The sequence below is a fragment of the Hyaena hyaena genome, unplaced genomic scaffold (genome assembly GCF_003009895.1).
Source record: "Hyaena hyaena isolate Hyena2069 unplaced genomic scaffold, ASM300989v1 scaffold_22, whole genome shotgun sequence".
In the NCBI taxonomy this organism is placed as follows: Eukaryota; Metazoa; Chordata; class Mammalia; order Carnivora; family Hyaenidae; genus Hyaena; species Hyaena hyaena.
Genome location: NW_024080654.1, coordinates 4,003,639 through 4,012,387, shown reverse-complemented (window position 1 = coordinate 4,012,387; position 8,749 = coordinate 4,003,639). Strand labels below are relative to the sequence as shown.

At 43.1% G+C, this 8,749-nt stretch overlaps 1 non-coding gene across 1 annotated transcript; it reads left to right on the top strand.

The window, feature by feature from the left end:
* Positions 1-282: 282 nt before the first annotated feature.
* LOC120228378 lies at positions 283-387 on the top strand. Its single transcript, XR_005527488.1, has one exon. It is a non-coding gene; the product is annotated as a U6 spliceosomal RNA (small nuclear RNA).
* The last annotated feature ends 8,362 nt before the right edge of the window (positions 388-8,749 follow it).

Below are 8,749 nucleotides of genomic sequence, written 5' to 3'. Positions count from 1 at the left end.
TCTCATTCGTTAGCTTCAAGGTAATATTTGCAAAGTTTTCTGGTTTTCCCTCGACCAGATATCTTGGGTGAAATTGTATAAAATTATCACTTAAAGTTGTATTGAATTATCATTTTAGTAGCTGAAAATGGTTGAACATCATCAGTTTTGTATACCATCACTAAAGATAAGTTTACATGGTTGGAAATTTCATGTATAAGAAGAGTCTGACTCTTGACATTATTATAGGATTGTGACTACTAGTTTAAGACAAAGGGTAAACTTCAAAATGTATTGATTAATGCTCACTTCAGCTGTACATACACTAAAGTTAGAAAGATACAGAGAAGATTAGCGTAGCCCTGGCACCAAGATGTCATACAAATTTTTGAAGCGTTCCGTAAAATATTAGAAGCTATTTATTAACAAATTTAACTATAGTAATTTTCAGAAACAAGAATTTATAAATACCTGAGCTTTCTAAACAAAAGCCTGTGTTTAATGACAAACCTTTGGATGTGGTGCACGTAAGCATGTACCCAAGTAGAAAAATAAAAAAGTACAGGATATAATTTGAGAAGATAGTCACATTTAGTGAAATGAAAGTATAGTTCATATTCTTATGTTCTGACGATATTAATAAAAAAATTGCAATGTGGTTGCGTAAGGCCAGCACAGGAAAAGCACTTTTGTAAATTACATATAGTGTTACCATCACAGACCCAGAAAAGTAGATTGAATAAGAACCCCAGAAAGGGCAGGTGCATATACCTATAACTGAATAGAAGAAATTATTAGTTTTGTCTCACAAAAAGATGTACTGTTTTGATTTTAGATGTAGCTCCAAACTCATGTGATTTTTTTTTTTAATGTTCTTTTATTTTTGAGAGACAGAGAGAGACAGAGCACGAGCAGGGGAGGGGCAGAGAGAGAGACATGCACACAAAATCCAAAGCAGTTTCCAGGCTCTGAGCTGTCAGCACAGAGCCTGATGTGGGACTCGAACTCATGAACCTTGAGATTGTGACCTGAGCTGAAGTCATATGCTTAACTGAAAGAGCCCCCTAGGCTCCCCTAAACCTCATGTGAGTTTTATTTGTAACTGGGAATTCTAGAGCCTTTCTTAGCTCTGCTTTCCAAATGGCTGGCTGTTCGTGAGGCCAGGTCATGAGGAAACACGCAGGACTCAGAGCTGGCTATTTTGAGATGGACTAATTGGCTAGTGACCACACCCGAGGGGTCCCTTGGGTCAGAAGAATCCCGTGTCCCAGCTTTCAAGGATCGTGCTAAATAAACCCTACACCCGTCTTAGTCCTCATTCCATTTCTTTTCTTTCTTTCTTTTTTTTAATGTTTTATTTATTTCTAGGAGAGAGAGAGACAGTGTGAGCAGGGGAGGGTCAGAGGGAGAGGGAGTCACAGACTGAAACAGGCTCCAGGCTCCGAGCTGGCAGTCAGCACAGAGCCCGACGCGGGGCCCAAACCCACGAACCGCGAGATCATGACCTAAGCGAAAGTCGGACACTCAACCGACTAAGCCACCCAGGCGCCCCAGTCCTCATTCCATTTCTGAGGAGAAAGGGGAATCTGTCGTTTAGCTGTCGTTTAGTATTTTTCCAGACACTGTGTTTGGGTTCCAGGGCGGGTGTGAATGGTCAAGAACGTGGACCTGGGGGTATGACTCCCTGAGTCTGAGGCCTTTTTCAGAGGAGTGACCCTGGGTAGGTTACTTCCCTCGAGAGTCAGTTTCCACCTGGGTCCAGCCTGGATAACAGCACTCTCCTCACCACAGAGCCGATGCAGGGGTTAAGTCAGGAAAGGTCTCTCACCTGTCCCTTGTGGCCGGTGTTTTCTGGGACAAGCCACGTGCCGTGGAATTACTTTCGGTGCTGGGAATTGTGACCCCGTATCTCAGGCCTTTGGCGAGAAGGAAACACTTTATTTCCAGCTTGGAGAGCAAAGCCCGACGGACAGAAGTACAGTCGGAACAACAGCATTTCCCCCTAGTCTCACCTCTTCTTCCAGGGCGTCCCGCAGGATTTCCTGAATCGCGGTGGCTACTCTCACAGTAGTTCCCGAAGGCTGGGGCCTGAGGACCGCCCTACGCACTTCAGGACATGTACTAGCTCAGAGCCATCTTGCCCAGATACCTGAGCAGGAGCCTTTGCTGGAGGAGGCGTCCCTGATGGGGCCTGAATGCCAGGGGTCACGGATCCCCCACAGCGCCGGAATCTCAGAGTGGAAGGGACATTCAGTGTTGTTATTCCAGGACTTTCAACTTGCAGGGGGTGGAAGTGAGACTGAGGCAGGAGGGGCAGACATGTGTGGCTACTGCGGGGTTTACCAGATGGCCTTGATCTCTGAGACATGGTGAGTGGTGACGAGCTCTTCAGACAGTGGAACCTCGGAAGGGGAGGCGGCCACGTGGCCATGACCTGCCACGCTCAAGCCCTTGAATGTGGACGTTTCCTTAGCGAGAAAAGGGGAGGAGTATCTTCCCTCTTTGTGCAATTGATAAAATGAAAATAAATCCCCAGGACTTTGCAGAGTCTGCACCCACAGCCTCTGTTTCCCACTCTGGGAATTTGCCTCGGTCTCCTCCGTCTGACTGGCTTGGGGTGGAGGGCATTCCTCTGCTCGGTCAGCCCCAGTGCCTATTTTCCTTCCCGCTTTTGCCTTTTGAAGTGTCTGGCTTTCAGTCATCCAGAATGCCGGCTGAGTGCAGCGCGATCTTTCTGTCCGAGGCACACGCAAGTTCTTTCTGATCTGCTGTCACAAAGCACCCGACACCCAGACTGGTCCCCGAGCCTCGGTAATTTGGTTTGACTCTAGGTTAATGCCTTCCCGGTGCTCCGATCTGGAAGGCATCCAGCGGAGGAAACCTGCTACCCGTGTGAGGAGCAGATGTTCAAAGATGTTTTTTAACTTCTCCTCTTGTAAATACTTTAAGGGAAGTATTCATTTCATACCTCTTGGTTGTTTTTTTTTTTTAACCTTCCTCTGGGGAGATTAAAAATGAACCCTTTATTTGCTCAGTCTCTGAATTAGCTGTTACCGTGTATTTAGAGCTCCACTTGCCTGTCCACAATGCCCTTGGAAAAGTCTTCCATTCTTCTCCCTTTACTTAAAAAAATGTTTATTTATTTGTTTTGGGGGGAGTGAGCAGAGGGACAGAATCCAAAGGAGGATCTGAGCTGTCAGCACAGAGCCCGACGCGGGGCTCAATCCCACAAACCATGAGATCATGACCTGAGCCGAAGTCGGATGCTTAAGTGACTGAGCCACCCAGGCGCCCCCTTCTTCCTTTACTTTTGTTATCATTATCTGTGTCAGAAACATTTGTGCAGCAGGTTCCAAAACTTAGCTTGGATGAAATTACCAAAATGAGGAAAGTGTGCTGATGTTTATCTGTATTTATGTAAAAGAGGCTTTTTTTTTTTTTTTGGTTGTTGGTGCAAGTTCTTAGATGTTTATTGAATAAATGAGTGGGTGACTCATAACCACATTGGTACCGGGTTTGGAAACAGACTTAATTTTATGTTCTGAATGCTTATGTCAAATATCTATCAGCTGAGGGTTTTTCTTTAAATTAACTTTCTTTTTAAATCTTGGAGTAATTTTAGAATTTGAGAACAATTGCATGGATAGTACAGAGAGCCTGCCCATGTTCACATTCTAAGTAACCATAGTACGTTTGCGAAGACCCTGAAATTAACATGATGGTGTTACTTCTAACATAACTGTGAAGACTTTGTTCAGATTTCTCCTGGTTTTCAGTTAATGTTCCTTTTCTGTCCGGGATCCAGTGCAGGAGACCACGTGGCATTTAGAACACGTTGCTTCTTTTTTTCTCATAAAATTAAAAGAGCAGAAGTTGCCTCTAACAGGTAACAGTTGATGAACGTTGTCAGGAGTAGGCAGGATTATTCTGCAAAGGGCCCAATTTACAGCAGATCTCACAGGATTTGTGTCCTGTTGCTGCGGGTTGTGTCATCATTGTTGTACAAAAGCAGCAACAGGCAATAAGTAAACAAATGGGCAATAGTACTATTTCAATAATACTTTTATTTGTAGAAACGTGATTGGGCCATATCTGAGCCTTAGGCAAGAGTTTGCCAACCTCTGATTTTACAGAGCTGTGGTTCAACATCAAATGTGGTGTAACAGCACTAAAATCTACCTTCTCTCATTGTTACCAGAGCTTTTAGGGCCTCTGTGTGCCCTGGGGGCAGGCAGGCTCTGTGCTGAGGTGCGGGCCTCTAAATGGGCCCCGCCTGCTGTCTACACAGGAGGTGACAGAGTGGTCTTGACTGGAGAGTTTTCTGTCTACTTTTATCTACACTGGAAACTCTCATCCATGATCCTAATAGAATGATCATCATCGACATTTAAATGGCAAATTTAGGATTATTGTCATGTGATAAGGCTGTGAGCTAATCATACCTGTTCTGGGGGCGGGGCACTTTTGAACAACTGTCTGGTAAATCTAGCTAATTGATTCCTTTTTTATTTTTGTGAGATTCATTCACCTTTCACACAGTCAGAGGTTACTTCTCTGGCAATTGTGCTGTTTATTCTGAGTTATTAATTTTTTAAAAAAATACAGATATTAGGGGCACCTGGGTGGCTCAGTCAGTAGAACGTCCAACTAATGGTTTCGGCTCAGGTCATGATCTCATGGTTCATGGGTTCAAGCCCCGTAATGAACCCTCCCTCCCCCACTGATGGCGTTGAACCTGCTTGAGATTCTCTCTGTCCCTCTCTCTCTGCCCCTCCTCCACTCATTCTTGCTCTCTCCCCCTCTCTCAAAATAAATAGACAAACTTTAACAAAATACAGATTTTACCTTTTAGAGCAGTTTTAGGCTAACAGAAAAACTGAGCAGAAGGCACAAACAGTTCCCAGATACTTTGTGTCCTCACAAACGTACAGATTGCCTCAACCTGTTGGATAGTTTTATGTGTCAACTTGCCTGGGCCACAGAGTGTCCAGATATTTGGTCAAATGTCATTTTGGGGATATCTGTGAGGGTGTTTGAGGATGATATTGACAATTAAATCAGTACACTGAATAATGTGATTGTCCTACAGAATGTGTGGGCCTCATCCAATCAGTCAAAGGGTTGTCTGGGACAAAGGCTGACCTTCTCCCCAGTAGGAAAGAATCCCTTTTGCCTGACTGCTTTTGAACAGGGATACTGGATTTTCCCGGGTCTCAAGTGTGCCGTCCTTTGGATTGGAATTTATGGCGCCTGCTCTCTTGGGCTTGTAGACTGAAGACCCTGTGATCTGTCAACGTGTGTATTCATGCGAGCCAATTCCTTAAAATAAAGCTATCTGTACATTTGTATCTGAATCTGTATCTGGGTCTGTATCTGTATCTACACACATTCTTTGGGTCTCTATTGGTCTTGTTTCTCTGGGGAATGCTGACGAAGTACACTTGCCATCAGCATCCTCCACCAGAATGATTAATTTGTTACATTTAATGAACCTGCATTGACCCATCATAATCATCCGAAGTCCATACTTTACATGAGGGGGTCAATCTTGGTGTTGCACATGGATGGGTTTGGACAAATGTATGACATGTCTCCATCATTATAGTATCAGACAGAGTAGTTTCACGGCCCTAAAAATCCTCTGGGCTCCACCTTTTCATCTCTACTCCTCACTCCCCAATCGCTAGCAACCATTGATCTCTACTATCTCTGCCTTGTTCCAGAATGCCAGACCATAGTTGCAATCTTATAGGATACAGCCTTTCCAAATTGCCTTCTTTTGCTGAATAATACACACTCAAGCTTCCTTCCTGTCGTTTTGTGTCTTTATAGAGCACTTTTTTTTTTTTTTAAAGAACTGAATAATAGTCCATTGTCTGGATGCACCACAGTTTATTTGTCCACTCGTCTACTGAAGGACACCTTGGTTGCTTCCAAATTTGGGCACTTAGGAATAAAGCTGCTGTAAACCTCTGTGTGTAGTGTGTTGCATGAACGGAACTTTTCATCTCATCTGGGTAAATACCAAGGAGTGTGATTACTGGCTCATGTGGTAAGAGTATGTTTAGCTTTATAAGAAACTGTCAAACCACCTCCCAAAGCGGCTGTGCCATTGTGCATTCCCACCAGCCATGGACAGACTTCCTGCGGCTCCACCTCCTCCCAGCATCTGGTGACGTCAGCGTTCTGGATTTGGGCCATTCTCCTAGGCATGCAGTGGTTTCGCCTTGTTTTAATTCACAATCCCCTGACGATGTATGACGTTGAACACCTTTCCGTATGCTTATTTGTTCCCTGGATATCTTCGGCGAGGTGTTGGTTCAGGTCTTTTGCCTCTTTGTTAAGTTGGGCGATTCATTTTCTTATTGAGTTTTAAGAGTTCTTCTTATATTTTGGATACCCGTCCTTTGTCAGACGTGTCTTTTGCAAATATCTCCTCCCGATCTGCCATGGCTTGTCTTAGCCTCTTGATAGAGCTTCTACAGAGTAGAAAACTTTAACTTTAATGAAGCCCAGCTTGTCCACTATTTCTTTCAAGGATCGTGCTTTTGATGTTGTGTCTAAGCGGTCCTCAGCAAATCCAAATCATCTGGAGGTGCACCTATGTCAGCTTCTGGGAACTTTACAGCTTTCCCTTTTACCTTTAGTACTATGCTCTATTGAGAGTTAAGTTTTGTGAAGGGTATAAAGTAAGTGTCTAGATTCTTTTTTTTTTTTTTTTTTTTGTTTTTTTTTTTTTTTTTTTTTTTTTTTTTTTTTGCCTGTGCATGTCAAGTTGTTCCTGTGCTGTTTGTTGAAAAGACTACCCTGTTTTGACTGATTTGCCTTTTCTTCTTTGTCAGAGATCATTTGGCTCTATTTATGACGGTCTCCTTCTGAGATCTCTCTTGGTCCCATTGATCTTTTTGTTTATTCTGTCACCAAAACCAGACTGTCTTGATTCCTGTGAAACTACAAGTCTTGAAGTTAGTGTCAGCCTTCCAACTTTTCTTCTTAATAGTGTGTTGGTTAGTCTGAGTTTGTTCCTCTTTGAAATTTTACACATTTTTGAGATACAGATTCCTCTTTTTTTGAGATATGGATTCCTTAAGCCTTTCTATATTTTTTTGTGACAAATTAAGATACATATGGCTTTTAATTAAGATTTTATATATGAATTCTTTGAAAATCTTTACTTATAGGTCTTCAGTCTTCCCTCTATTTGGACACTCTGACATCAGGTAGCCCTTGATTTTGTTTCATGTTTCCTATCAGTGTGATCATGTGCACAATGTTGGTTTTTGTTTTTTAAATTGTTTTTCCTGTAAGTTTTTAATGCTCCAGTTATCATCTGTAGAAGTCACAGTTTGGGGATTAGATATTCCTCTACATAGGTGAAGAAAATGAATTTCCCAGAGTTGCAAGGTGTGGTTTTTGGCATATTTGGTAAAAAAAAAAAAAAAAAAAAGTAATAAAAAAGAATTTCTAAGAACATTTCCCTACCTGTGAATAATCTGGTTTTATTTCCTGCTTGGCTTGTCTGAAGGGCACTGATCTTCCTGGGAATATCTCCAGGTTTCATGAGACCCTGAGAGAATTGCGGTTTATGGGCAGAGCTAAAAAGAGTTGATATTACGGAAGAAGGAACTGACAGCTTTGCCTTGTGACTAAAGACGGCCTGCTTTCTCCATCCCTTGACTCATCCGTGAAGTTTTTTGGGTCCAGGAATGTGATTTGGGAAAGCCTTAAAAAGGGCATCACTAATGGTTCAACGCATGCTCCTCTGGATGAATGTTTGATAGAGAGAATGACACAATTGTTAATAGAAACAAAACTGGAAATTGTCCATTTGGGACTGATGTTTACTCTTAAACCCATGGCTTTAGTCTTTATTTTTAGTTTTGAATACTTTGGGAACATCCTAGCAGTTATGGATTGGGTCCCTAGAAAAAGAGTTACACAAAATTTTTGTATGTTTTGTAAGGGATTCAAAGAGTCTGTGCCTCAGAACGAAAACCTGTGGTTTAAGATTCTCCCATGGAACTTACATTTTGAAGGCACACGTCATATGTGCTATATAAGTTCATCTGAGTCCTATTTCACGGATGAATCCTTTGCTGATCATGACTGTTTTGTTTCAATGCTATAAACAAAGAGTGAGCAAACTGTGGTCTGTGGCCCTCATACGACCAGCCGACAGCTTCTGTAAATAAAGTTTTATTAGAACACGGCCACAACCATTTGTTCATGCGTTGTTTGTGGCTGCTTTCAAACTACAAAAGCCAAGTGGAGTGGAGGGAGAGACTGGCCCGCAAAACTGAAAATTTCATTTATTATTTGGACCCATTCAGAAGAAGGTGGCTGACTCTTGCTAGAGAAATGGCATTTGGGAAAGTGGAATTTATGGCCTTATATTTAATACGTGTCAACGATTAACCGTATTTGAGACAGTCTCTGAATCACATGATCCTGGCATTCATGTAGCAGGGCCCTCCTCGGGCCTTCCCTGTTACCTCGGGTTGTGGTCCAAGCCTCCAAGCAGAGGACGATTGTCACCCCCGGGGTGGAAACAAGGCCCTCCCCCCCAGCCTACCCCTGCAACCTCATCCCCGCACCACGGGAGACCTGGCATTGCACAGGCCAGCCTTGCCTGGCTGGTTCGTTCCACACTCTCTGCTTTTGAGCGTGCTGGTAAGAAAATGAGGGTATGAAACTCCAAAGGTCACCGTTTATTTCCTATTGATGAGGCGTAATGTTCACTTGCCCCTTCCCCCTGCCCCCCCCCCCCCCC